This window comes from Triticum urartu, chromosome 4 (assembly GCF_003073215.2).
Source record: "Triticum urartu cultivar G1812 chromosome 4, Tu2.1, whole genome shotgun sequence".
Taxonomy (NCBI): domain Eukaryota; kingdom Viridiplantae; phylum Streptophyta; class Magnoliopsida; order Poales; family Poaceae; genus Triticum; species Triticum urartu.
This window is the reverse complement of record NC_053025.1, coordinates 375,971,034-375,977,181: the sequence shown is the minus strand read 5'-3', so window position 1 is coordinate 375,977,181 and position 6,148 is coordinate 375,971,034. Positions and strand designations below refer to the sequence as shown.

Below are 6,148 nucleotides of genomic sequence, written 5' to 3'. Positions count from 1 at the left end.
TACAAGTTTTATGAAACTTTTGAAAATGTTGACATGAGGATGTTATGAAGCATTTGTCATCGTGGCGGAAACGAAAGGGGTGCCATGGCAATGACAACGAAAATTGTGCCATGGCAACATTCCAATTTCGGTAACTCGATTGAGATGCCGGTGCAAAAGAAGGTGTAACGGGAGCGTGTCATGCAAGGATGGTGGCGTGACTCCGGATACCGGGTTCCCACATGTTGGTGACACCGAAAACAAGGAACATGCATGAAACAAGTCAGGCACGGTGCAAACACGAGCACATCATACAACAAGCATCTGTCTACAGTGATCGTCTCAGCGGTATACCTCCGAAGCATGCATTTCAAGGCGGTTCAAAAACGTCGAGGGAAGTAGTCGTTGACGGGTCACAGTGGAAGTAGTCGTTCTCGCAACGGTAGTAGAAGTAGTGGTACACGTTCGTTTTCGGAGAGGTACTTGACGGATCCAACATTTTCGAGGCAACGGTAGTCGTTCACGTTCATAGCCGCACAAGTTTCCGTAGATGTTCGGGGTCACGGCGAGGAACTTGACGCATCATTGAACTTGGCGTCCGAGGAATCCCGCATAGTCGTACATGATTGATAGTCGAACTTGACGGTTCCGTAACACGTTTCTTCGGAAATGGTTGTGGTGTATGAGTCGTCGACCATGGTAGTCGTACACATGTTCGGAGAGGAACTCGGTGTTTCGGTGCGGTGTAGGGGTACATGTCGATGGTCGTCGTGGTACTTGGCGTTCCGTGTAGTCAGCCTTGCCGATCTTGATGGCTTGAGCAGGGCCTTGGTCAACGCAGCAGGTTTTTGCCGTGGCTCGATGCGGCTTGTACTGCTGATCCTCTCCTTTGCGAGGTGATGGATCGAAGGCGTCGGTAGAGGAACTCCGGCGCTGAACGCAGTGAGGCAGGGGCACGACAAGGACCTCCGGATCTGGAAAGGAGTCAAACGAGGAGGTCAGGGATGGGTCGTCGAGGCTGGATCCAAGGTGGAGGCTACCAGGAGGAGGCTCGAGGCGCGCTGGAGGTGGTGGTGCTTGCGGGTGCAAGGCGACCGTTGTTGGGGCTCCGGCGAGCTCCGATCAAAACGAAGGGGACGAGCGACGCGAGGCTCCTGCTGGGTGCCGGGGACGATGGATGCGGGCGCAGGTGCTCGAGGAGCTCCTCTCCTTCAGTGCTCGGGCGACAGGGACTTGGCGAGGAGGCGGCGCGGTCGCGGCCTGGTGCTGCAGAGGGAGGCGCGCGGGAAGGTCCGGGCGCGGCGTCAGCGAGATGGTGCAGCAGCTGCTGCTGCTGCCGGCGGCGTGGTCGAGGCGGGTTGGTGGCGACGAGGAGAAGCAGGATGAGTGGCGGGGCAGAAGGAGGGAGGCCCTGGTAGAGGAGGGGTGGCGCAGAGGAGCGACCTGCTGCTGGTCGCCGGTGCGGGCGAGACAAGGGCGCCGAAGCGCCATGGCTAAGGGAGCAGAGGAGGGGGCGAAGCAAAGGCATGGAGGGGTGAGGAGATTGGGCGCGGGCGTGTGGTCTCTGGGGGTGGCAGCCCGAGGGAGAAGGTGAGATCGAGAGAGAGGGGATCGGGCTCCTGGCGGCTAGGGTTAGAGCTGGTGGGTGCGGGCTAGGCTAATGGGCCGGCTTGGGTGGAGGTCCAAGTGGCCAGCTGCACTGCTGGGAGGTGCAGCTGGGCTGGGCTCCCTCCTCTCTCTATTATTTACTAAAAAAAGAAAATAACAAAGAAGAAAAGAAGAAGAAAGGAGATGTTGGGGAAGAAGTTGGACATGCGGATAATTTTTTTGGATTCGTAAAAATGCGCTTGGTCCGGGAAAATAGAAGTTGGCACGATTGCAAACTTAAATTCCAGCCCATTTGAATTTATTTCAAATGGTTTGAACTAGGACAAGGTTTAGGAGCGTCCAAAAATGTTTAGATTTTTGGTGGAGCTCCAGAAAGCGAAAATAGAATATGAGGACAAAGTTTGGAGACCAAACTTGAATCCGAAAAAGGCACGAAATTATTTGCAAGTGTTTATGGGTGAATTTGAAAATTAACGGAATATTTATTATAGCTCGCTATATATTGGGAGGATATGTTTTAAAGAGAATTTCACCATGTGAATTTCCCTCGATTTAAATGGATTGAAGAGCCATATGATTTGTTTAGTTGAGTTGCAAAAAAAATAATGATATGATGGCATGACCACATGATGCAAATCAACATGTAGAGATGAATGCAACAACAAAACAAATCACACGACGAATCTCGGAATCCATGGAAGGCATCTGGAGCATCGGTCTTGGGGCGTCACATGATGAGCACATGTTCCTGGGTGAATCTCTTCTAGGATCAATCGACCTTCCTCTAGAGAAATACATCATTGAGCCACACTAGTGGCACTTTCTCTGTACAGGTACCCATTCATCAGAGCAAAAGCTTTGGACCTACGGACAATCTGACGTGCTTCGGCTTCATCCTCTAGGACTTCCTATCCGAGGAAATATGCAATGTACGACACAGTCTAGTCAGGTGTAATCACCAGAATCTCCATAACCAAGTTGATGAATGCAGGGAACTCGATGTCAGTCGAGTTAGAGGGACTTATAGCCTGAGGGGGATCTTCAGTGAAAGGATCTTCCTGCAACCAATGGGGAATGGAGGTGCTCAAGGAACACGTTGCTGGGGACAGATTTTCGAGTGGACCCAATCTTTGCCAAATTGTCAGCTGTTTGATTCTTGACTTGGGGAATGTGATAAAGCTCCAGACCCTCAAATTTCTTCTCTAACTTCCTCACTGTGTTGCAGTATCTTGTCATAGCAGGGTTTCTGACATCCCATTCCTTCATAACTAGATTGACCACCAGATCCGAGTCTCCGTATACCATCAGGCGACATACACCGAGTGAGATGGCCATACGCAACACGTAGAGGAGTGCTTCGTATTCGGCTTCATTGTTGGAGGAATCAAAGTGAATCTGGAGGACATAAATGAGTCGATCGCCTTTGGGGGATACGAAGATCACTCAGGCACCAGAACCATTCAGCATCTTGGAGCCATCAAAGAACATAGTCCAATGCTCCGGGTGGATCTGAATCAGCTGTTGTTGTTCAATCCATTCGACCATGAAATCTACGAGTGCTTGGGACTTGATTGCCTTCTTTGCTCAAACTTAATATCCAAAGGGAGGAGCTTGATGGACCACTTGGCTAGTCGGCCGGTTGCATCCTGATTGTTCATGATTTCAGATAGCGGGGCGTCACTAATGACTGAAACCAAGTGTTCTTGGAAACAATGTGCAACCTTCTTCGCTATTAACTAAATATCGTAGACAAGCTTCTGGTAATGAGGAGACCTATGCTTGGACGGAGTTAGGACTTCAGAGTTGGAATACACTGGTAGCTAAACTTTGTGGGCCCTACTTTCTTCACCTCGCTCCATTGTGAGAACTATACTAACAACTTGGCCAGTGGCTGCAATGTACAAAAGCAAAGGCTCTTTGCTGTTCGGGGCAGCAAGCACTAGCTGGGTGGAGAGTAGGGCTTTGAGCTCAACAAACGCTGCTTCTGCTTCAGGGGCCCACCCAAACGTATTAGACTTCTTCCTAAATCGGTATCAAGGCAATGCCTTCTCTCTGAGACGACAAATGAACCGACTCAATGCTGTGAGACAGCCTATGAGCTTCTGGACATCATGCACGCGCTTAGGGTGCTTCATTCGGACAATCGCACTGATTTTCTCAAGATTAGCATCATTCCTCATTCGGAAACGAGAAAACTGAGTAACTTGCCTCCGGGAACTCCAAAGGTGCACTTGGACAGATTCAACTTGATGTCATATCTTCTCAGATTGGCAAAGGTTTTGGCGAGGTCAGTCAGTAGGTCAGAACCTTTGCGTGACTTCACCACGATATCATCCATGTAGACCTCAACATTGCAACTGATCTGATTGAGAAGGCGTAGAGTATGTTCAAACCACTCAAAACATCCATGAGGACTTTACGCAATCGAGTTCCTCCCACAACTGGGTCAACCACCAGCGCCTGCCGCCTAGAGTTAGCAACGTGGGCTGGGTGGTCTGACTTATCGAAAGTGATGGGAGTTTTCGACCACATGAGGTACGTAGTAGTCGCAGGAACAACCATATTTACCTCTTGATTGATGATCTTCAGTCGGCTTTTACTCTCGACGTTAGTGAAAATAACCAGAGTGGCATTGACTGTGCAGTAATCTTTAGCCTTTTCATCACCTCGTGTTTGTCAGAGCTCTTTTCACTTGGCCGACCTTCACGGAAATGCTGAATCAACAACCCGCACTATTGAGTAGTATGCTTGGGTAGTATCAGGTTACCCTCTTCATCTTTCTTGGTGTGAATGGCACATAGCAGATCAAGGACTTCTTGTCCTGATAGATCCCTCTTCTTCTTGGGTATCAACTGTTCCTTGGGTTTCCCTTTGAACTTGCCTTGTGCAGCCAAAGCAGCTGCTTCTGCTTGACTTGTACCTTCAGCCTTGCGCTTCTGTTTTCGACTCGATTTGCAGGGGTTTGGATCACCAGCTTTTCCCTTACCATTGCGGAGTCGGTCTTCTTCCTCGCCATTCGCATACGGAGTGTCTATTTCCATCATTCTTCTCATGGTATGGGTTCCAGACCGACCGAACTTCAGGACGAGCTCTCGGTATCTATGAAACGCCAATGATGCGGCTATAGCTCCCACGTGTCGAGGCACGACTTAGAGGCATAACCGCATAGTGGTTTTGTCGCAAGAAGGGTCATCTTCACAAACATCCCATGTAATGAACAAGATAGGGATAAATAGAGTTGGCTTACAATCGCCACGTCACACAATACATAAATAATTCATACATCATCCAAAATACACTCATGGACCGACTGCGGTCAGATCCAAAGGAAAAGGAAGATAAACCCGAAATGCTAGATCCCCGATAGTCCCAACTGGGACCCACTACTGAACATCAGGAAACGAAACACAATAACGACCAATATCCTCGTCGAACTCCCACTTGAGTTCGGTAGCATCACCTGCACTGGTATCATCGGCGCCTGCAACTATTTGGAAGTATCTATGAGTCACGAGAACTCAGCAACCTCACACCCGCGATATCAAGACTATTTAAGCTTATGGGTAGGATAAGGTAATGAGGTGGAGCTGCAGCAAGCGCTAAGGAAATATGGTGGCTAACATATGCAAATAAGAGTGAGAAGAGAAGCTACGCATCGGTCATGAAGCTAGAAGTTATCAAGAAGTGATCCTGAAACTACTTACATCCAAACATAACAAAAGTTGTGTTCACATCCCGGACTCCGCCGAAAGGATACCATCATGGCTAGACACGCGGTTGATTCATTTTATTTATGTCAAGTGTCAAGTTATCTACAACCGGATATTAACAAATTCCCATCTGCCACATAACCATGGGCACAGCTCTCGAAAGTTTATACCCTGCAGGGGTGTCCCATCTTAGCCCATTACAAGCTCTCACGATAAACGAAGGATATTCCTTCTCCCGGAAAGACCCGATCGGTCTCGGAATCTCGGTTACAAGACATTTCGACAATGGTAAAACAAGACTAGCAAAGCTGCCCGACTGTGCCAACAAATTCCGATAGGAGCTGCACATATCTCGTTCTCAGGGCACAGCGGATAGGTCAAGCTACAAGTAAAATCAACCCTCGAGTTTCCCCGAGGTGGCCCCGCAAGTTGGCCGGTTCGGACCAACACTCACAGGAGCACTGGCCCAGGGGGGTTAAAATAAAGATGACCCTCGGGTCTGCATAACTCAAGGTTAAGTTATACGTTGTTAGGAAAATGTAAAACCAAGGTTGGGCCTTGCTAGAGTAGTTTTATTCAAGGGGAACTATCATGGGGGTCCCATAACCCCAACCGCGTAAGGAACGCAAAATGAAGGAACATAACACCGGTATGAAGGAAACTAGGGCGGCAAGAGTGGAACAAAACACCAGGAAAAAGGCCGAGCCTTCCACCCTTTACCAAGTATATAGATGCATTAATCAAATAAGATATAAAGTGATATCCCAACATATCCATGTTCCAACATGGAATAACCTGCAAGGCACCTGCAACTAGCAACGCTATAAGAGGGGCTGAGCAAAAGCTGTGAC

General features: G+C 48.9%; 1 long non-coding RNA gene across 1 annotated transcript; it reads right to left on the bottom strand.

Moving 5' to 3' along the window:
• Window positions 1-291: 291 nt before the first annotated feature.
• LOC125553860 lies at window positions 292-1,660 on the bottom strand. The gene is made up of 2 exons (XR_007304238.1): window positions 1,020-1,660; window positions 292-953 (listed from the first exon to the last, which is right to left on the bottom strand). It is a non-coding gene; the product is annotated as an uncharacterized LOC125553860 (long non-coding RNA).
• Window positions 1,661-6,148: the final 4,488 nt, after the last annotated feature.